The sequence below is a fragment of the Centroberyx gerrardi genome, chromosome 8 (genome assembly GCF_048128805.1).
Source record: "Centroberyx gerrardi isolate f3 chromosome 8, fCenGer3.hap1.cur.20231027, whole genome shotgun sequence".
NCBI classification, from domain to species: Eukaryota; Metazoa; Chordata; class Actinopteri; order Beryciformes; family Berycidae; genus Centroberyx; species Centroberyx gerrardi.
The window spans coordinates 33,226,703-33,248,017 of NC_136004.1; the positions used below are offsets into that span (position 1 = coordinate 33,226,703).

Consider the following 21,315-nt stretch of genomic DNA (forward strand, 5'->3'; position numbering starts at 1 on the left):
GTCAAAGTGTGAATACTGAAAAAGGCGACATCCTGACAACAGATTGTACATGTATGGCCGGTAAGTGTCGACCAGGGACTATGAAGCTAGCGAACTGAGTTAGCTGGACTGCTACTCCAATAGCACTCAGCTGCAGACCCTGAGAAGCCCCTGGCTAGGCTAGGCGAAGTTAGGGAGAGGGGTTATGGAAGTCTTTGCTAGTATGAACTAGCCTGCTAATGTTACTAGAGCTGTCAGATAGCTACCGTTAACGTTAATGGGTAAAGGCTGTTGCGTCCGTGTTTTCCCGAGAAGACTCTGGAACGCATTTAGATCGGAGGACGGAAGTTCAACTACCGACCTCCGATCTAAATGCGGACGCAACAGCCTTTACCCATTAACGTTAACGGTAGCCAGTCCGGGGCTGCAGCTGGACCCTACTGTAACTGTGGATTTCAGGGGTTGCTTTTATTCTTTCCAGTCTAGGGTGCAACTGCAACTAGCAACTAGCAACTAGCAACTGTGAGGCATGATGTTAAAATATATGGCCATGCACTTACTAAACTAAAATGCTATCGCTTCTTGGAAATCAGATTACTAACTAACTAAGGTGAACTGAGTGGCTACCGGTAGCTTTTCTGCCCCTGAGATGCGCGCGCACACTTTATGTGACGTTGCTCGGAAACTCATCTATTCAGCTGGGTGCAGGAAGGATCATTTAGTTCTTGAATTCACTCATTACCTCCTCTGGTCGAGAACACAACTAACCCAGAGGAGACTAAAGGCTATGGAGAATGCGGGCATCGATCCCGCTACTTCTCGCATGCTAAGCGAGCGCTCTACCATTTGAGCTAATTCCCCTGCACAGAGGCAGGCTGGTTCCTGATCTGCCTCCCACCAACACTCCTTACAAAGATCGTTTTCATCTCTTCCCCTCCTTGTTGCTTCCTACTCAGCACCACTCTCTTACTTTCTGAAAACCTAGTCCAACATTCCTTCTAACATCTATGAACAAAGAAAAGTAGATCCGACTAATATCATTCATTCTGTGATCAGATAATACTACAAGTAATTTTCCCTTTCGTAACTTCAAATATTGAGAGCTGGGACACAACCAATCACTTTTACTTGAAATTCAACCAATTTACCACAGCTAAACATCCCTTTAAACTGATGTTCATGTATACATTTGTAATCTTTTTCCTGGTGAACACAACCTCCTTTGTTTTTAGTCATCGTTCACCTCACACCTCCCATTCACATCTATGGAAAGTGATCCAGGAAGTGTCCAGAGAGAAGTGTCAGGAGACGAGGTGGCCGAGTGGTTAAGGCGATGGACTGCTAATCCATTGTGCTCTGCACGCGTGGGTTCGAATCCCATCCTCGTCGGAAGAATTAGATTTTAGTCTGGCCTGCTATGGGAAGGTTTGGTCTCATAAACGTCCAATGTGTTCTTCAGAAAAATACCAAACCCCAGGATGACCTCTGACCCCTCAGCTGAAACGTGAATTTTAGTGTGTGGGGAGACACTGATTTTTAAATGTAGTTGATAATATGGTGAGTAAATGTTTTGAACACTGGGCTTGTTTTCACAGATAATCTCAAAGTAGGATACCTAATCTATTCTTACAGACTCCTTGGTGATCTTCTTTATTCTATATCATAAAGAAACCTTTTCACACTCCTACCCTACTTCTTTAAGAGGCTTTATGAATATTGCCTTTTTTACTTTTAGGCCACATCAGACATCACTGTGAAGTAGACAGATAAGATGAAGCTCAGCCTATTGACCTCTGTTTCAGAAAATTCACAATTTCTCTGAATACATTTTGTGAAGTGAATCTGCCAGTTCAGTGATACTTTTTCTCATTAAATCACTAGCACCTTTTGGGCTATCCACTGATGTGCATGGATACACGCACACACGCACACACACACCTGTTAAACTATCTATCTACCTCTTCACTTCAGAATGGAGATACAAGGCTCCAGTTATTGACTTATGCAAGTTATGAGAAAGAGAAAGAGGCTGGAGTGTGATATTACATTGCAGAGGGAGATTTAGACTTGCATTTCCTTACATTTCCGAGTTGTGTGTGTTGGCCGGAGTGTCAGGCTGAGGGAAGCCGCTGCCTGCCAGCTGCCAGCAGCACATTTGAGTTACGCTGCCTTGTAAACCAGTCAAACATAAGAGGCTCTCGCTTGGTTTCTTAAATTTGGGTTAAATTCAGCGGACAAAACATTGAGCTGCAAAGATTCACTCGAACTCGGGTTCCGGAAAGATTGTAAAATAACTCACAATAATTTTAATATCAAACACAGACACTCTGTGTCTCTGAGATCGTTACTATGTTGCACACGTTTCATATAAAATTATTGCTGTTGTGAAGGCATCATCTCCATTAGAGATGATGGTTTTGAACCACTGTTTCATGTTTTTAGCAAAGGAAAAATAATTCTATGCAACAGTTTAACGATCTCGGAGATGCTCGCATTTCTGTGTTTGAGATTAAAGATTAATGTGATTTACCTTGATTTTCGGCATTGAGAAAATTCTTCCTGATTTTTGATGAAACCTCTGAGCTGGATAACGAAACGTTTCAATCAATCATCTGGTCTGAATTTAGAATTGCTTTATAAATTCAATAATCAGACAAATAAACAAAGTTTAGATTATTCTGAGGCGGAACTCCATCCCCCCTTGCATTTCACTCCCTGAACACTGTTGAGGTTCGTTCCGGCCCATTTCCAGCACTGAGTATGAGATTTGTCAAACTATACAACCTGGACTGGAAATTACTGAGAATTACCAAATGAAGGGCAGTTGTATCCGCATGTTTATTGGTTTGAATGAAAAGTTAATTAATACACGGCCAGTTTTTGAACAATCGTAATGTGTAATGTATAATATCCTTTTAAACTTTAGTCTATGGAAACTGGTCTATCCAGCTGGGTGCAGGAAGGCTCACTCCATTATTAAATTCACCCATTATCTCCTCTGGTCAAGAACACAAGTAACACAGAGGAAACTAAAGGCTTTGGAGAATGCGGGCATCGATCCCGCTACCTCTCACATGCTAAGCGAGCGCTCTACCATTTGAGCTAATTCCCCTGTACAGCACCCAGCTGGTCTGTTCTCATCTAGCTCCTCCTCCCTCCTCCTCCTTCCTATCCAACCAAAGTTTATTCTTGTCTCCTCCCTCCTTCCCCTCCATGCTCCTATTTCAGAGAGGAGATTCATGTTTCTGAAGGAGGTGGTTCATGTGGGGGAGGAGAACCTCTGCTGCTCTGGGTTCCTATATATGTTCCTGTTCTGATCTAAAGACTTTTTCTAGACCTTCATTTCTTGACTTGATTTGAAGATTATCACAATATCACAATATGTGAAAGGACTAGGTTTTCAGAAAGTAAGAGAGTGGTGCTGAGTAGGAAGCAACAAGGAGAGGAGGAGATGAAAACGACCTTTGGAAGGAGTGTTGGTGGGAGGCAGATCAGGAACCAGCCTGCCTCTGTACTGGGGAATTAGCTCAAATGGTAGAGCGCTCGCTTAGCATGTGAGAGGTAGCGGGATCGATGCCCGCATTCTCCATAACCTTTAGTCTCCTCTGGGTTAGTTGTGTTCTTGACCAGAGGAGGTAGTGAGTGAATTAAAAACAGAGTGAGCCTTGTACACCCAGCTGAATGGACAAACTGCCATTGATGTGAATGAGAGGTGTGAAGTGGCCAATCATCACAATCAATGGGTGTTTCACTGTTTGTCTGCAGATTTCTTCAACATTGATACACTGAAGTGCCTGAAAAGAAGCCAGGGATCCTACAGAAGTCTGGAACCATGATTAGATTGTTTTCTGGAAAAGTCCTGGAAAAGTACAGAAAAGGTTGTTCAGATCTGATACGTATATGATTATGTGTTTTATGTAGTTGTCAGTCATATTGTCCAGCCACAATCGGACATCATATTGAACACTGAACAAAATCTTCAAGTCAAGAAACAAAGGTCTAGAAAAAGTAAAAATGTATATAGGAACCCTGAGCAGCAGAGGTTCTCTTCCCCCACATGAACCACCTCCTTCAGAAACATGAATCTCCTCTCTGAAATAGGAGCATGGAGGGGAAGGAGGGAGGAGACAAGAATAAACTTTGGTTGGATAGGAGGGAGGAGGAGGGAGGAGGAGCTCAAATGGTAGAGCGCTCGCTTAGCATGTGAGAGGTAGCGGGATCGATGCCCGCATTCTCCACTGGTTTTACTCTCCTCTGTGAGCTGGCTGTGTTGACTTGAGAAGAGGAGGACATGAGTTTCATTCAAGAATAGATCCTTCCTCCTCACAGCTGGATAGACAGGTTTCCACAGATGTGAATGGGAGGTGTGATGTGGAAAAGAGCTGCATCAGGAGAGAGAACAGTTCCAGTTCAGAAATTTGGCTTTTAAAATGAAAAGCACTAAATTTGCCACTTTTGAAAAAATAAAAACAATTGGTAGGTGTACAGACCAAGAAAAATCACATAAAAATGCTCGGTTTAATGCACAATTTACCGGCATTTTACACGTCACTTTTGAGTGTGATAAACTGGCCTGGAATTAATTCACTTTTCATTCAAACCATTAAACATGGATACAACTGCCCTTCATTTGGTAATTTTCAGTAATACAGGTTGTATGACCTTGTAGTTTGACAAAGCTCATATCAAGTTTTTCATCATTTGAAGAAAATCAGAATCTTCAGTTGCATTTACTCATATTACCGTCTACATTTAAAAATCACTTTCTCCCCACACATTTCAGCAGAGGGGTCAGAGGTCACAGACAGCGCAGAGTTTGGTATTTTGGTCAAGGACATATTGGATGTTTGTGGGACAAAACCTTGCCAACACTGGGCCAGACTAAAGTCTAACAGTTCCGACGAGGATGGGATTCGAACCCACGCGTGCAGAGCACAATGGATTAGCAGTCCATCGCCTTAACCACTCGGCCACCTCGTCTCCTGACACTGACCGCTGTCTGGATGGAAAAGTAAAACCGACCTGCCTGGACACTTCCTGGACCACTTTCTGTAGATGTGAATGGGAGGTGTGAAGTAGCGAGCTGCAGACAAACACTGCAACGCCCATGGATTCTAGTGCCTGACCACTTCACACCTCTCACTCACATTCATGGTAGTTTGTCCATCCAGCTTGTTTAGTTCTTGAATTCACACATTACCTCCTCTGGTCAGGAACACAACTGAAGCTTGTTTTATACTCTGTTCTGAGAGGGTTTCACAGTGAGTGCAAATCTACAGGTCTGCTGGTCTGCTGGTGCTTCTCACACAAGCGGATGGGGAAGACAGAGAGCATTACATGATGCGCAGCGTTACAGATCACTTCAGATCAATTTCTATATACTGACCAACTATTCATTTTGTGGCGGCCTGTGTCGATATTGTGGCGGTGCGCCACAAATAATGACTAGGTAGTTCCTGTTTACTACCCCGCCCTCTTGTTTGACGGACAGCCAGCAGCACCTCCTACATATCCTAATGCTCTGAAAAACCATGAAGGTTCAGGGGCCTCATGTATAAAACATTGCGTGCTCGCCTGAAAATTGCGTGCGCCACTTTTCACGCAGATTTTCTGATTTATAAAAACAAACTTTGCATGAAAATGTGCGCACCGCCATGGAAACTTTGACCCATGCGTGCGCACATTTTGGAGACAGTGGGAAACGGCGACTGACATGGCAAAGCAGTAAAATAAAGCAAAAAATGGCCTTTACACTCAGTTAATTTCCAGGCCGACTCCACATCAACTTAGAAACCCCTCTAATAATAACATTGTCAGAAGAAGTCTAGGCTACAACTAAATAGCGTCTTTGTTGCTTTAGTTTGAAAGCCGATCATTTGTCTAAAAAGCATCTATATGTCATTATAGGCTGACATGGTGTGAATTAGTCTAAGTAAGTGCATTACAGTCTTTTAGCAGAGACCCAGTTTGTCACAATTAAATCCGAGAAATTCAAGGTGTTAGGCAATTGGACTGGATGTCTCAAGGTAATAAATAATGATGCGTTATGATGCGCATTGGAGACGCCGGTGCCAGGCGCAGCGTCCTCTACAGCCTCCTCTTCACCGCGGCCTCACACTGTCTGATCCCCCGAGTCAGAAAACAAGAATACAGAACTTGTCTATGCGTTTTTTATTCACATCGAATTAATGCGAAATGTTGAGTGCGTGGTTACGTTCACTCTTTCCAAAAACAAAAGGCACATTTACGATACCCGGGTCAGTCGCAGCATCGACATTTTGCCACTCAACAAACTTTTTCTGGTTGGTGACGCCCGAACTGAGGCCACCGGGGACATTTCTCTTTTCCGTCTCACACAGAGAATGGAATGACAAACATATTTACACATCAGCATTCATTCAGGGCGCTTCATTGACCATCTATGGTTAATTGTGGGAGTTAAGGGGCGGAGCCTGAGGCTTGTGCTTGTGTGGATTGTGATTTATGAAGGGGAAATTGCGTGCAGGTGTGCGTTTTATAAATCCAATTATTTTTGTACATACATACTTTTCCTCTTTTGTGCGCATGTAACCTTTTAGTGTGGAATCCACGCAGAGTTTTATAAATGAAGTCCCAGGACTTTCAGAAGTTTGTTTCGGGCGGGTCTCAGAAGCACTTCTGACGAAGCATATCCAAGCCTTAACAGAGGAAACTAAAGGCTATGGAGAATGCGGGCATCGATCCCGCTACCTCTCGCATGCTAAGCGAGCGCTCTACCATTTGAGCTAATTCCCCTGTAAAGAGTCAGGCTGGTTCCTGATCTGCCTCGCTCCAACACTCCTTCCAAAGGTCGTTTTCATCTTCTCTCCTTGTTGCTTCCTGCTGCGCACCACTCTCTTACTTCCTGAAAACCTAGTCCAACATTCCTTCTATTCCTTCCATCTATGAACAAACAAAAGTAGATTCGGGTAATATCACTTCATTTTGTGATCAGATAATAATGATGATGATGATGATGATGATGATGATGATGATGATGATGATGATGATGATACATTTTCAGCCCCTGACGACCCAATTTTCACACTTAGGCTAATGTCAGCACTAAAACAGGCGCAGTTACAGGTTTTCACCAAAAAAAAAGAAAAAAAGATACATGAGTAGCTTAGATTAAATTACATCTATATGCCCATACGTAAAGATGGCACCCAAACAGGTGCACTTACAGATTACAGAAGACCTGATAATTACCCAGTCCAAAGAGTCAGCAACCATTCAAACACAATATTTCACAAATATTAGGCCTGAAATGAAGCATCACAGCAGATGCAGCTGGCCAGACAAAAACTGCAAACAACACCACAGCAGGTGAGACAAAAGCAACACGTGCAAAGTGAACTTAAAACATATTGTCACTTCTCTGACACATACACACACACACACACACACACACAGGCAAATGTGTGGTGCAGTGGCCAACAGCAGGATAATGGCATGGCGGCCTGAAGCCAGCAGCAAAGAACAGAACAGAACAGAACAGAACAGATGCGTGTCCTACCTCATGTCGTCAGAAGACGCCTCAGAAGTCTGTCAGTAACTCATCTGGGTCTAAAAACATCAAATTGTTCTTTTCCAACTTGTCATCAGCAGGAAGAAGTCGAACTCCTCAATCGGTTTTTGATAAATGTCAAGGTCGAGAAAATTCTCCTGCAAGCCATTTGTGTGAAGAAGAACTTCCCAAGCCGATGAGGTGGTGAACGTCAGTATCGATGAAGGATCTGACAGCAACAGGTTAGTCATTTCTTACATGATGAGCATGACTCCTCTGTTGGTCCCTTTCCATCCTCTGTGTCTTCTGTGCAGGTTCTAAACTCATATTCATCCAAAATAAGTTGAACCCGTCCCAGTAGCTCTGCTGTCACATCTCAGTGCCGTGGAGTTTTGTGGGTCAAGAAGGCCAAAATTTGAGCGTAGCTTCCCGTTCCGTTCAAAGCGCTGACTGATGCTCTGCGGCTGTATCCACGATGACGCTATGAACCTTCATATCGTCCTCGGTGTTTGTATCAGATGTGCTCACGCTCTCATCCTCTGCTAGTGCCAACTCACCCGGCATCATCTTCCTCTCTTCCTCATCCGTCGGCTTCGCAGTCTTCCTCCTGCATTTGCGTTATCGACTGCCAACTCCAGGAAACAATAAGATCTCCGAACCGAAACGTTGCTATTTTTCAATAAAATCTTTTAATTGCAAGTATAGACAGTGTGCGGGAGTCTCTCCGTACGATCCTCTGCCAGCTGGACGGCATCAAAATACCTCACACCCTTCTTCTTCTTCTTCATTTCTCTGCAGCTCTCTTGTCCATTTTAGCACTTTAGTAAACGTAAACGTTAGCTCAGGCTGCCCGCTCACTGATTCTTTTTCAATCTGATCATCTTGATTGATGACGATAATGCACTGATACTGTTGTATGGTTAATGTTGATGTACTGAATATTATACTGGAGAAGGTGATGATGTCACTGAGTTTACTGCTGCTGTGATGCTGATGACAGTTCAGTCTTGTCGGGACTGTTGATGTATATGATATTATATATTGATGATATTATATATAGATATTGATGATATTATATATTGATACTGATGATATTATATATTGATATTGATGATATTATATATTATTGTAAACCACATGGACTTGATGGACACTGTTTTTATGGATCTTGAATAAACTCTTATGCAGATGTGCGAGTCACCGTTTTATGTTGTGATGTGTTTATACTTGCTGCAGCACAAATCTGTCTGTAGTTGTGTATTAATAATATAATGTACTGACATGTTTGGGGTCAGTAGTTGTGTCTGTAGTTGTGTATTTATAATTCAAAGTACTGACATGTTTGGGGTCAGTAGTTGTGTCTGTAGTTGTGTATTTATAATTCAAAGTACTGACATGTTTGGGGTCAGTAGTTGTGTCTGTAGTTGTGTATTTATAATTCAAAGTACTGACATGTTTGGGGTCAGTAGTTGTGTCTGTAGTTGTGTATTTATAATTCAAAGTACTGACATGTTTGGGGTCAGTAGTTGTGTCTGTAGTTGTGTATTAATAATTTAAAGTACTGACATGTTTGGGGTCTGTAGTTGTGTCTGTAGTTGTGTATTTATAATTCAAAGTACTGACATGTTTGGGGTCAGTAGTTGTGTCTGTAGTTGTGTATTAATAATTTAAAGTACTGACATGTTTGGGGTCTCTGGGCTCCAGCGTCTGTAGCTGTGTCTGTAGCAGTTCTGTCTCTCCCTCTGTCTTCCTGCTCTCCTCTGTCTGTCTGTTGATCTGTCTGTGGGTCTCGTCTGTCTCTCCGCTCAGCTCCTCCAGCAGGGAGAGTTTACTGAGGAGACGAGACAGCGCCTCCTGCTGCAGAGGAGACACATACACACACACACACACACACACACACACAGACAAACAGAGGAGATACACACACACACACACACACACAGACGCAGAGGAGACACACACACACACACAGACAGACAGACAGACACACACAGACACACACACGCACACACACACACACAGACAGACAGACAGAGAGAGAGACACACACACACACACACACACACACACAGGAACACACAAAGTGACAAACATGTAAATATGTCTGCATATGTTTATGTCTGTGCATTTGTGTTACCTGTGTGTGTGTTACCTGTCTGTGTGTCTTGGTCTCCTCCAGCAGTGTGAGTTCTGCTGCCAGCTGCTGCTCTGCCTGCTCAATCTGACTGGTTAACTGGAGGAGACGAGCTTCTGCTGCACACACACACACACACACAACACACCAGGATGACAGAGGTTCTGAAGGTTCCCTCTGGGTTCTCAGCATGTTCCCCAGTCTGCTCTCTCTTCCCAGCAGGACAGACTAAAACCTGTCCGCCCCGACGAGGATGGGATTCGAACCCACGCGTGCAGAGCACAACGGATTAGCAGTCCATCGCCTTAACCACTCGGCCACCTCGTCTCCCGCCTGACCGCTCGCTCAGCCAGGTCAGAGGTCAGAGGTCAGGAGGGGTTCAGTGTTTTGCTCAAGCACACATTGGACATTTTCAAAGCATTTTTAATTTAGTTTAAATAGTTTCAGTTCTTTTGGCGAAAATAGCCTTTAAATTTAGTCAGATGTTAGTCATGGCATATTGATTACATGGAGTCAATTATTTACCGACTAAAATGGCCAAAGATTACAGTCAACTAAAGTAATTACATTATAGTTAACAAAAATAAATCCACTTCAACACTTCAACCTTAGAATAAAAATATCAGCATTCTTTTAGTGTAGATTACATTTTAAACATTTCAACCTTGTAAAATGAAATGAAAATGTCATTTGTTGTGAGAAAATTGTCAGAAAAATTAAATATAACCAGTCAGAATAATGTCCGAAACATTAAATGTGACCAGTCAGAATAATGTCCGAAACATTAAATGTGACCAGTCAGAATAATGTCCGAAACATTAAATATAACCAGTCAGAATAATGTCCGAAACATTAAATGTGACCAGTCAGAATAATGTCCGAAACATTAAATATAACCAGTCAGAATAATGTCCGAAACATTAAATGTGACCAGTCAGAATAATGTCCGAAACATTAAATATAACCAGTCAGAATAATGTCCGAAACATGAAATATAACCAGTCAGAATAATGTCCGAAACATTAAATGTGATCAGTCAAGTACAGCTAATAAAACAATATGTGATATTGTACGGTAGATTTAAATATCCACGAACTTCAGCTGGATCAATAAACCTTCAGACGTTTCCCTGCAGGAGAAGCAGCTGAGGATCTGGATCACTGTGATCCAGATCTGCTGCTGTGTTTGTTTCATATGTTTGTCAATACTAGAATGAAATATAAGCATTTATAATCTCCTCATGGGACAGGATGTTGACTCATCACAGCCTTCCTCCATGAACATCTGAGTCATGAATTTCATGACAACATTAACACTGACACTGTTTGTTTTAGAGCCCTAACCTTTGACCTTTTGGTCCCGGGACGCTCTCTCCACCCAGCAGGACAGACTAAAACCTGTCTGCCCCGACGAGGATGGGATTCGAACCCACGCGTGCAGAGCACAATGGATTAGCAGTCCATCGCCTTAACCACTCGGCCACCTCGTCTCCTGCCCGCCTTCAGGATCATTTAACAGTCTGGGAAGTCTGGAAAAGTTTGGAAATTCAATTTGACAATTTCCAAGCCTTAAAAAGTTTGGAAATGAAAGAGAGAGCCTAGAGAAGTTATGTTGTTTAGTCCAAATTCATAGCATTCCCATGATCCCTTGATTATAATCACCTGTTAATTTATTACAATCACCTGTTATTTTCCCTCCAGCATGACCGTGTGCTGATGGAACAGAATACTATGAATACATAAATAGTTTATGAAGTTGTAGATCCTTTCTTATATAATTTCTCACATTGTGATATCAGTTGCAGTGCAGAATAATGTCGAGCTGCAGTGGTTCGGTCATACAGTGATATTAGTTGACAGGTAACCAGCAACAGTCCAGTCCAAACATCTAGTTGGCTGCTGAAATGTGTTAGTGTCTGGTCACTAACTAAATATTACTGGAAGACATTTTGGATAAAAGTTTCCAACATCAGATATTAAATGTTAGATGTTAATGTGATTTACCAGCCAGAAAAGTTAGTTTCCTTCTCTGATTTTTTACTTTCATAAACCAAGACTCCACCTTGTAGTCATGAACAAACTCTGTTAAATTAATAATCTGCAACATTTTCATATAAATAATATCTGTTTTGCTCCTCACTGTCTGACTGATACAAAACAGTTTTGATCCAACCTACATCCAGTTCATGAAACCTTTTACATTCCTGTTCTGAACACCTGTCCGTCTGTCCCGGGAAAAACCCTCTGCTGCACAGGAAGTGATGCGTTTTAGTTTACAGAAGCGCGGTTTGTTTGGAATAAATATAAGAAGGCAGAAGAAATATGAAGAAGCCACAGTCTACACTGAGAGTTTTTATTATCACAGTGTGTTGGACCGGAGGCCTGTCTCACGAAGCCAGATCAACAGCCAGGCTATCGCTGAGTCAGCCTAAACCCAACATGGTGATCCTGATACCGGTCTCACTGCTGGTTATCACCCGGCTCTGTCAGCCAGGTTCACCTGTCAGCCAGGTTCACCTGTCAGCTAGGAGCGCGATCACATGAAAGAGGCGGGGTTTGGAACAAACAGCCAATCACATGCAACATGGACAGATCCAGATCAGACAATTTGGATAAGATGAAAGTATTGATCCCTGTGGGGAAACTAGATTGTTGCAACGGCAAAAGTAATATGATTCAGCGGGGAAAAGGATATAGAATATATGCACAAAACTATAAAAAGAAGTAATAGAAATAGGCGAAAATAAAATAATAATCAAACAATAAAAGTCATAGACAATAAATAGACCTAATTATAGGATGATATAAGCCCTAATATATACTGCTGACATTTCCAACACATGGGTATCGGAAAGAACTGGATACTGACACTGGGTTCTTCTCTCAAGAAGAACAAACTCTTATAATGAATAATAATGTCAGCATTATAAAACATAACCACGAAAAGTAACGCTGTTTCTACTACCAAGGCTAGAGAGGATGACTGGAGGATCTGTCGTCATCAGGACACAGTGGGAAAACTTTCCAGATAAAATAGTTCAGTGTAGTTTCGGCCTCCTGGTCCTCGGGCTGCGGTGTGGAATATGATGCAGCGCCTACACTGAACCAAACACTGTCGGGAATCCAATGAAAAAAATGCAGCGCAATTAATATGCAACAGTAACTTTCATTCATTAATAATATGGTCAATTAAGTAGGCTACCTGCTATATCTCTGATATAATAAACTATGATGGAAAGCAAAGTGATTCTGGTCAGTAAACTGTCGCCCTGCAGACAGAACTTCAACTGAATGTTCATTCAATATTTAGACAACAGTTTCCTTTATTACTTGTCATTTTCATTTGAATGCAGTATATTTGTCCATATGGGAATCCTGTAGGAACGGTGACTCCCTATTTCCAGAGAGCTGATTGGTCAGGAGGCCTTTCATACGCTTTGATCAAACAGCCTGAACTGAAGCCGCTCCGGAGCAGGTTAGCCGCGCAGCATACGTTACCATGGTGATCTACCCCGGTTAGAAGTGAACCGCCTTCGTGAGACCGAGAAGCCAGAGTTAAACCCAAAGTTAGCTGCTGACGCACTGATCTCGCTTCGTGAGACTTCAACACCAAAGCGACGGCCGCCAAAATAAGGGGAAACAAGAATCTGGTGGATTAACCCTTTAACATCCTCACCTCTGGCCTCCAGCAGGGGGCGTGACGGCTCCGGGTCGGCCTGCCTGTCCGCAGCCTGCTGGGTCTGCAGGGGGGAGGGGGCGGGGGGGGAGGCGGGAGGGGAGGCGGCGGGAGGGGAGGTGGCGGGAGGGGAGGCGGCGGGAGGGGAGGCGGGAGGGGAGGCGGCGGTGTTCCTGGTGTGGCGAGCCTTGCCGATGTACGGACTCTCAGCCACAGAGTCCACAGCGTCCGCCTCCTGGTCCTGAGGAGAGAGGAGGGATCAGAATAGGCATCAAAATACCTCACACCCTTCTTCTTCTTCTTCATTTCTCTGCAGCTCTCTTGTCCATTTTAGCACTTTAGTAAACGTAAACGTTAGCTCAGGCTGCCCGCTCACTGATTCTTTTTCAATCTGATCATCTTGATTGATGACGATAATGCACTGATACTGTTGTATGGTTAATGTTGATGTACTGAATATTATACTGGAGAAGGTGATGATGTCACTGAGTTTACTGCTGCTGTGATGCTGATGACAGTTCAGTCTTGTCGGGACTGTTGATGTATATGATATTATATATTGATGATATTATATATAGATATTGATGATATTATATATTGATACTGATGATATTATATATTGATATTGATGATATTATATATTATTGTAAACCACATGGACTTGATGGACACTGTTTTTATGGATCTTGAATAAACTCTTATGCAGATGTGCGAGTCACCGTTTTATGTTGTGATGTTTTTATACTTGCTACAGCACAAATCTGTCTGTAGTTGTGTATTAATAATATAATGTACTGACATGTTTGGGGTCAGTAGTTGTGTCTGTAGTTGTGTATTTATAATTCAAAGTACTGACATGTTTGGGGTCAGTAGTTGTGTCTGTAGTTGTGTATTTCTATTTATAATTCAAAGTACTGACATGTTTGGGGTCAGTAGTTGTGTCTGTAGTTGTGTATTAATAATTTAAAGTACTGACATGTTTGGGGTCTGTAGTTGTGTCTGTAGTTGTGTATTAATAATTTAAAGTACTGACATGTTTGGGGTCTCTGGGCTCCAGCGTCTGTAGCTGTGTCTGTAGCAGTTCTGTCTCTCCCTCTGTCTTCCTGCTCTCCTCTGTCTGTCTGTTGATCTGTCTGTGGGTCTCGTCTGTCTCTCCGCTCAGCTCCTCCAGCAGGGAGAGTTTACTGAGGAGACGAGACAGCGCCTCCTGCTGCAGAGGAGACACATACACACACACACACACACAGACAAACAGACAGACACGCAGAGGAGATACACACACACACACACAGACGCAGAGACACACACACACACACACACAGACAGAGGAGACACACACAGACAGACACACGTACACACACACACACACAGACAGACAGACACGCACACACACACACACAGACAGACAGACACAGACAGACAGAGAGAGAGACACACACACACACACACACACACACACACACACAGGAACACACAAAGTGACAAACATGTAAATATGTCTGCATATGTTTATGTCTGTGCTTGTGCATTTGTGTTACCTGTCTGTGTGTGTTACCTGTGTGTGTGTGTGTGTTACCTGTCTGTGTGTCTTGGTCTCCTCCAGCAGTGTGAGTTCTGCTGCCAGCTGCTGCTCTGCCTGCTCAATCTGACTGGTTAACTGGAGGAGACGAGCTTCTGCTGCACACACACACACACACACACACCACACCAGGATGACAGAGGTTCTGAAGGTTCCCTCTGGGTTCTCAGCATGTTCCCCAGTCTGCTCTCTCTTCCCAGCAGGACAGACTAAAACCTGTCCGCCCCGACGAGGATGGGATTCGAACCCACGCGTGCAGAGCACAACGGATTAGCAGTCCATCGCCTTAACCACTCGGCCACCTCGTCTCCCGCCTGACCGCTCGCTCAGCCAGGTCAGAGGTCAGAGGTCAGAGGTCAGGAGGGGTTCAGTGTTTTGCTCAAGCACACATTGGACATTTTCAAAGCATTTTTAATTTAGTTTAAATAGTTTCAGTTCTTTTGGCGAAAATAGCCTTTAAATTTAGTCAGATGTTAGTCATGGCATATTGATTACATGGAGTCAATTATTTACCGACTAAAATGGCCAAATATTACAGTCAACTAAAGTAATTACATTATAGTTAACAAAAATAAATCCACTTCAACACTTCAACCTTAGAATAAAAATATCAGCATTCTTTTAGTGTAGATTACATTTTAAACATTTCAACCTTGTAAAATGAAATGAAAATGTCATTTGTTGTGAGAAAATTGTCAGAAAAATTAAATATAACCAGTCAGAATAATGTCCGAAACATGAAATATAACCAGTCAGAATAATGTCCGAAACATTAAATGTGATCAGTCAAGTACAGCTAATAAAACAATATGTGATATTGTACGGTAGATTTAAATATCCAGGAACTTCAGCTGGATCAATAAACCTTCAGACGTTTCCCTGCAGGAGAAGCAGCTGAGGATCTGGATCACTGTGATCCAGATCTGCTGCTGTGTTTGTTTCATATGTTTGTCAATACTAGAATGAAATATAAGTATTTATAATCTCCTCATGGGACAGGATGTTGACTCATCACAGCCTTCCTCCATGAACATCTGAGTCATGAATTTCGTGACAACATTAACACTGGCACTGTTTGTTTTAGAGCCCTAACCTTTGACCTTTTGGTCCCGGGACGCTCTCTCCACCCAGCAGGACAGACTAAAACCTGTCTGCCCCGACGAGGATGGGATTCGAACCCACGCGTGCAGAGCACAATGGATTAGCAGTCCATCGCCTTAACCACTCGGCCACCTCGTCTCCTGCCCGCCTTCAGGATCATTTAGCAGGTGTCTAACAGTCTGGGAAGTCTGGAAAAGTTTGGAAACTCAATTTGACAATTTCCAAGCCTTAAAAAGTTTGGAAATGAAAGAGAGAGCCTAGAGAAGTTATGTTGTTTAGTCCAAATTCATAGCATTCCCATGATCCCTTGATTATAATCACCTGTTAATTTATTACAATCACCTGTTATTTTCCCTCCAGCATGACCGTGTGCTGATGGAACAGAATACTATGAATACATAAATAGTTTATGAAGTTGTAGATCCTTTCTTATATAATTTCTCACATTGTGATATCAGTTGCAGTGCAGAATAATGTCGAGCTGCAGTGGTTCGGTCATACAGTGATATTAGTTGACAGGTAACCAGCAACAGTCCAGTCCAAACATCTAGTTGGCTGCTGAAATGTGTTAGTGTCTGGTCACTAACTAAATATTACTGGAAGACATTTTGGATAAAAGTTTCCATCAAACATCAGATATTAAATGTTAGATGTTAGTGTGATTTACCAGCCAGAAAAGTTAGTTTCCTTCTCTGATTTTTTACTTTCATAAACCAAGACTTGAACAAACTCTGTTAAATTAATAATCTGCAACATTTTCATATAAATAATATCTGTTTTGCTCCTCACTGTCTGACTGATACAAAACAGTTTTGATCCAACCTACATCCAGTTCATGAAACCTTTTACATTCCTGTTCTGAACACCTGTCCGTCTGTCCCGGGAAAAACCCTCTGCTGCACAGGAAGTGATGCGTTTTAGTTTACAGAAGCGCGGTTTGTTTGGAATAAATATAAGAAGGCAGAAGAAATATGAAGAAGCCACAGTCTACACTGAGAGTTTTTATTATCACAGTGTGTTGGACCGGAGGCCTGTCTCACGAAGCCAGATCAACAGCCAGGCTATCGCTGAGTCAGCCTAAACCCAACATGGTGATCCTGATACCGGTCTCACTGCTGGTTATCACCCGGCTCTGTCAGCCAGGTTCACCTGTCAGCCAGGTTCACCTGTCAGCCAGGTTCACCTGTCAGCTAGGAGCGCGCTCACATGAAAGAGGCGGGGTTTGGAACAAACAGCCAATCACATGCAACATGGACAGATCCAGATCAGACAATTTGGATAAGATGAAAGTATTGATCCCTGTGGTGAAACTAGATTGTTGCAACGGCAAAAGTAATATGATTCAGCGGGGAAAAGGATATAGAATATATGCACAAAACTATAAAAAGAAGTAATAGAAATAGGCGAAAATAAAATAATAATCAAACAATAAAAGTCATAGACAATAAATAGACCTAATTATAGGATGATATAAGCCCTAATATATACTGCTGACATTTCCAACACACGGGTATCGGAAAGAAATGGATACTGACACTGGGTTCTTCTCTCAAGAAGAACAAACTCTTATAATGAATAATAATGTCAGCATTATAAAACATAACCACGAAAAGTAACGCTGTTTCTACTACCAAGGCTAGAGAGGATGACTGGAGGATCTGTCGTCATCAGGACACAGTGGGAAAACTTTCCAGATAAAATAGTTCAGTGTAGTTTCGGCCTCCTGGTCCTCGGGCTGCGGTGTGGAATATGATGCAGCGCCTACACTGAACCAAACACTGTCGGGAATCCAATGAAAAAAATGCAGCGCAATTAATATGCAACAGTAACTTTCATTCATTAATAATATGGTCAATTAAGTAGGCTACCTGCTATATCTCTGATATAATAAACTATGATGGAAAGCAAAGTGATTCTGGTCAGTAAACTGTCGCCCTGCAGACAGAACTTCAACTGAATGTTCATTCAATATTTAGACAACAGTTTCCTTTATTACTTGTCATTTTCATTTGAATGCAGTATATTTGTCCATATGGGGATCCTGTAGGAACGGTGATTCCCTGTTTCCAGAGAGCTGATTGGTCAGGAGGCCTGTCATACGCTTTGATCAAACAGCCTGAACTGAAGCCGCTCCGGAGCAGGTTAGCCGCGCAGCATACGTTACCATGGTGATCTACCCCGGTTAGAAGTGAACCGCCTTCGTGAGACCGAGAAGCCAGAGTTAAACCCAAAGTTAGCTGCTGACGCACTGATCTCGCTTCGTGAGACTTCAACACCAAAGCGACGGCCGCCAAAATAAGGGGAAACAAGAATCTGGTGGATTAACCCTTTAACATCCTCACCTCTGGCCTCCAGCAGGGGGCGTGACGGCTCCGGGTCGGCCTGCCTGTCCGCAGCCTGCTGGGTCTGCAGGGGGGAGGGGGAGGGGGCGGGGGGGGAGGCGGGAGGGGAGGGGGCGGGGGGGGAGGCGGGAGGGGAGGCGGCGGGAGGGGAGGCGGCGGGAGGGGAGGCGGCGGGAGGGGAGGCGGGAGGGGAGGCGGGAGGGGAGGCGGCGGTGTTCCTGGTGTGGCGAGCCTTGCCGATGTATGGACTCTCAGCCACAGAGTCCACAGCGTCCGCCTCCTGGTCCTGAGGAGAGAGGAGGGAGCGTTCAGATCCTCAGCCGCCGCCCGGCTCGTGTCGGTTCAGCTCAGAATGACCCCAGACCTGCCGTCCACTACAGCTGTTCAATCATCAAAACAATAATCGCAATATGATCTTCTGCAATTTCCAAATCTCAGAGTCTGCAGTTAGTTTCTTCAGAGAGAGTTTGGTCCAAACTGGATTTGAGAACAAGGAGTTTTAGAATCAAAACCTTCATCAGACTCAAACTCAGTAAATCTGCACACTGACATCTGTTTTTTAACTAAATCACTTTTCTTTTTTTTTTTAAAGTTCTTAAAACTTTATGACAAGAAAAACTCGTGATATGAATCGCAGTTTAAATCGCAATTGCAATATTCTGTCAAATAACAGATTTTTTTGTCAATATCTTTCAGCTCCATCATCCATGAATCTTGTCGCTCCTACTCCCCCTGCTCCTCCTGCTCCCCCTGCTCCCCCTGCTCCTCCTGCTCCTCCTGCTCCCCCTGCTCCTCCTGCTCCCCCTGCTCCCCCTGCTCCCCCTGCTCCCCCTGCTCCTCCTGCTCCCCCTGCTCCCCCTGCTCCTCCTGCTCCCCCTGCTCCTCCTGCTCCCCCTGCTCCTCCTGCTCCCCCTGCTCCCCCTGCTCCTCCTGCTCCCCCTGCTCCCCCTGCTCCCCCTGCTCCTCCTGCTCCTCCTGCTCCTCCTGCTCCTCCTGCTCCCCCTGCTCCCCCTGCTCCTCCTGCTCCTCCTGCTCCCCCTGCTCCCCCTGCTCCTCCTGCTCCTCCTGCTCCTCAGTGTTTCCAGCTCCTCTTCATCAGGCCGGTCCTGGACAGAGCTGGTTCAGGATCTGCAGCGCCTCCGCAGCGGTTCAGAAACTCAGGTGACTCTAAACTCTTCCAACACGCCTTCAGACGTCATTTTGACCACACACACCTCCGAGTGCATTCCCACATGAAGCATAAAGCTGTGTGTGTGTGTGTGTGTGTGTGTGTGTGTGTGTGTGTGTGTGTGTGACCTGTGGACAGTAGGGCAGAGGGCTGAACTTGGCGTCGATCTTGTAGAAAGCCAGCTCCTGCTCCAGCTCATACTGCCTCCGACAGGACCTGCTCAACTCCACTGTCTTCTGCTTCAGCTGGACACACACACACACACACACACACACACACACACACAGGTTAGACACACACACCTCAGGCAGGTGATCAGTCAGGGTCGGTAAATCCTAAAATCCAGCAGCTACTTTCCCTGTTTTAGCAGCCGGCTGGATGTTTAGACTCCAGCTGATGGTCAGTTAGCTGGAGCAGCACACACACACACACACACACACACACGCGCACACACACACACACACACACACACATGCAGCACACACACACACACACACACACACACACACACACACACACACAGGTCTGGGCAATATCATCGTTTATCATCGTTATCGTAATACACAGTTCTGTTGTCTAAATTAATTTTTAAAAATCAAATACTAATTCAAATCTCTCTCAAAATGAGATTGGAAATAAACAAAAGTGAATATTATTTGAAAATGATTGAGTTTGTGGTTCAATTTGATTATCTGACATGTGATGTTGGAGGAGATGGTAATATATCAATAACGGAATAATCTGTTATGATTATTGCCCAGCCCTACACACACACACACACACACACACACACACACACACAGTAACGCTGTGTTTCAGGTCTAAAGGTGAAGACATGCTGAACACTGGAACACTACAGTACTGACACACACACACTCTGGACACATGCATGTCACACACACACACACACACACACACACACACACACACACGCTGCCGTACCGTCTTCTGAGCAGGAAGCTACCTGGGTCACACAGCAGGAAGTGGAGGGTCTGAGGGAGCTAGGCATGATGGGAGATTGAGTTTTAATGTGAGGTCAGAATACCTGACAGACAGCAGCCAGCAGAGAGACAGGCGGGGGGGGCTGGACCACGAGACCGAGAGAGACAGACAGGTGAGAGAGAGAGAGAGAGACAGGTGAGAGAGAGAGAGAGAGAGACAGGTGAAAGAGAGAGAGAGAGACAGGTGAAACAGAGAGAGAGACAGGTGAGAGAGAGAAACAGGTGAAAGAGAGACAGGTGAAAGAGAGAGAGACAGGTGAAAGAGAGAGAGATGGGTGAAAGAGAGAGACAGGTGAAAGAGAGAGAGATGGGTGAAAGAGAGAGACAGGTGAAACAGAGAGAGAGAAAGACAGGTGAAAGAGAGAAACAGGTGAAAGAGAGAGACGGGTGAAAGAGAGAGAGAAACAGGTGAAAGAGAGAGAGAGAGAGAGAGACAGGTGAAAGAGAGAGAGAGAGACGGGTGAAAGAAAGTAACAAGTGAAAGAGAGAGAGAGAGACAGGTGAAACAGAGAGACAGGCGAAACAGAGAGACAGGTGAAACAGAGAGAGAGACAGGTGAAAGAGAGACGGGTCATGAACCAACAGTGAAGAGAATGAAAGAAGTTTCTATTTTATTTTATCCAGAACTCTCTCTCACTCCATTTTATTGTGTTATTTTATTAAATGTTTATGTTTTATTGTGTTAAATTTGATTGCATTTTATTATTCTCTCTGTTCTGTATTTGTGAAACAGTGTGCTGCACTGCATCGTGTCAGATGGACTGTCCCTCCTCAGACCTGACAGCCGAGCACAGAGCCACAGAGCGGC

At 43.9% G+C, this 21,315-nt stretch overlaps 7 non-coding genes across 7 annotated transcripts; 1 reads left to right on the top strand and 6 right to left on the bottom strand.

Moving 5' to 3' along the window:
• Positions 1-1,286: 1,286 nt before the first annotated feature.
• Positions 1,287-1,368, top strand: trnas-gcu (transfer RNA serine (anticodon GCU)). The gene has a single exon. It is a non-coding gene; the product is annotated as a tRNA-Ser (tRNA).
• Positions 1,369-4,877: 3,509 nt separating this feature from the next.
• On the bottom strand, positions 4,878-4,959 carry trnas-gcu (transfer RNA serine (anticodon GCU)). The gene has a single exon. It is a non-coding gene; the product is annotated as a tRNA-Ser (tRNA).
• Positions 4,960-6,680: 1,721 nt separating this feature from the next.
• On the bottom strand, positions 6,681-6,753 carry trnaa-agc (transfer RNA alanine (anticodon AGC)). The gene has a single exon. It is a non-coding gene; the product is annotated as a tRNA-Ala (tRNA).
• A 3,133-nt stretch (positions 6,754-9,886) lies between these two features.
• trnas-gcu (transfer RNA serine (anticodon GCU)) lies at positions 9,887-9,968 on the bottom strand. The gene has a single exon. It is a non-coding gene; the product is annotated as a tRNA-Ser (tRNA).
• A 1,080-nt stretch (positions 9,969-11,048) lies between these two features.
• On the bottom strand, positions 11,049-11,130 carry trnas-gcu (transfer RNA serine (anticodon GCU)). The gene has a single exon. It is a non-coding gene; the product is annotated as a tRNA-Ser (tRNA).
• A 3,991-nt stretch (positions 11,131-15,121) lies between these two features.
• trnas-gcu (transfer RNA serine (anticodon GCU)) lies at positions 15,122-15,203 on the bottom strand. The gene has a single exon. It is a non-coding gene; the product is annotated as a tRNA-Ser (tRNA).
• An 849-nt stretch (positions 15,204-16,052) lies between these two features.
• On the bottom strand, positions 16,053-16,134 carry trnas-gcu (transfer RNA serine (anticodon GCU)). Its single transcript has one exon. It is a non-coding gene; the product is annotated as a tRNA-Ser (tRNA).
• Positions 16,135-21,315: the final 5,181 nt, after the last annotated feature.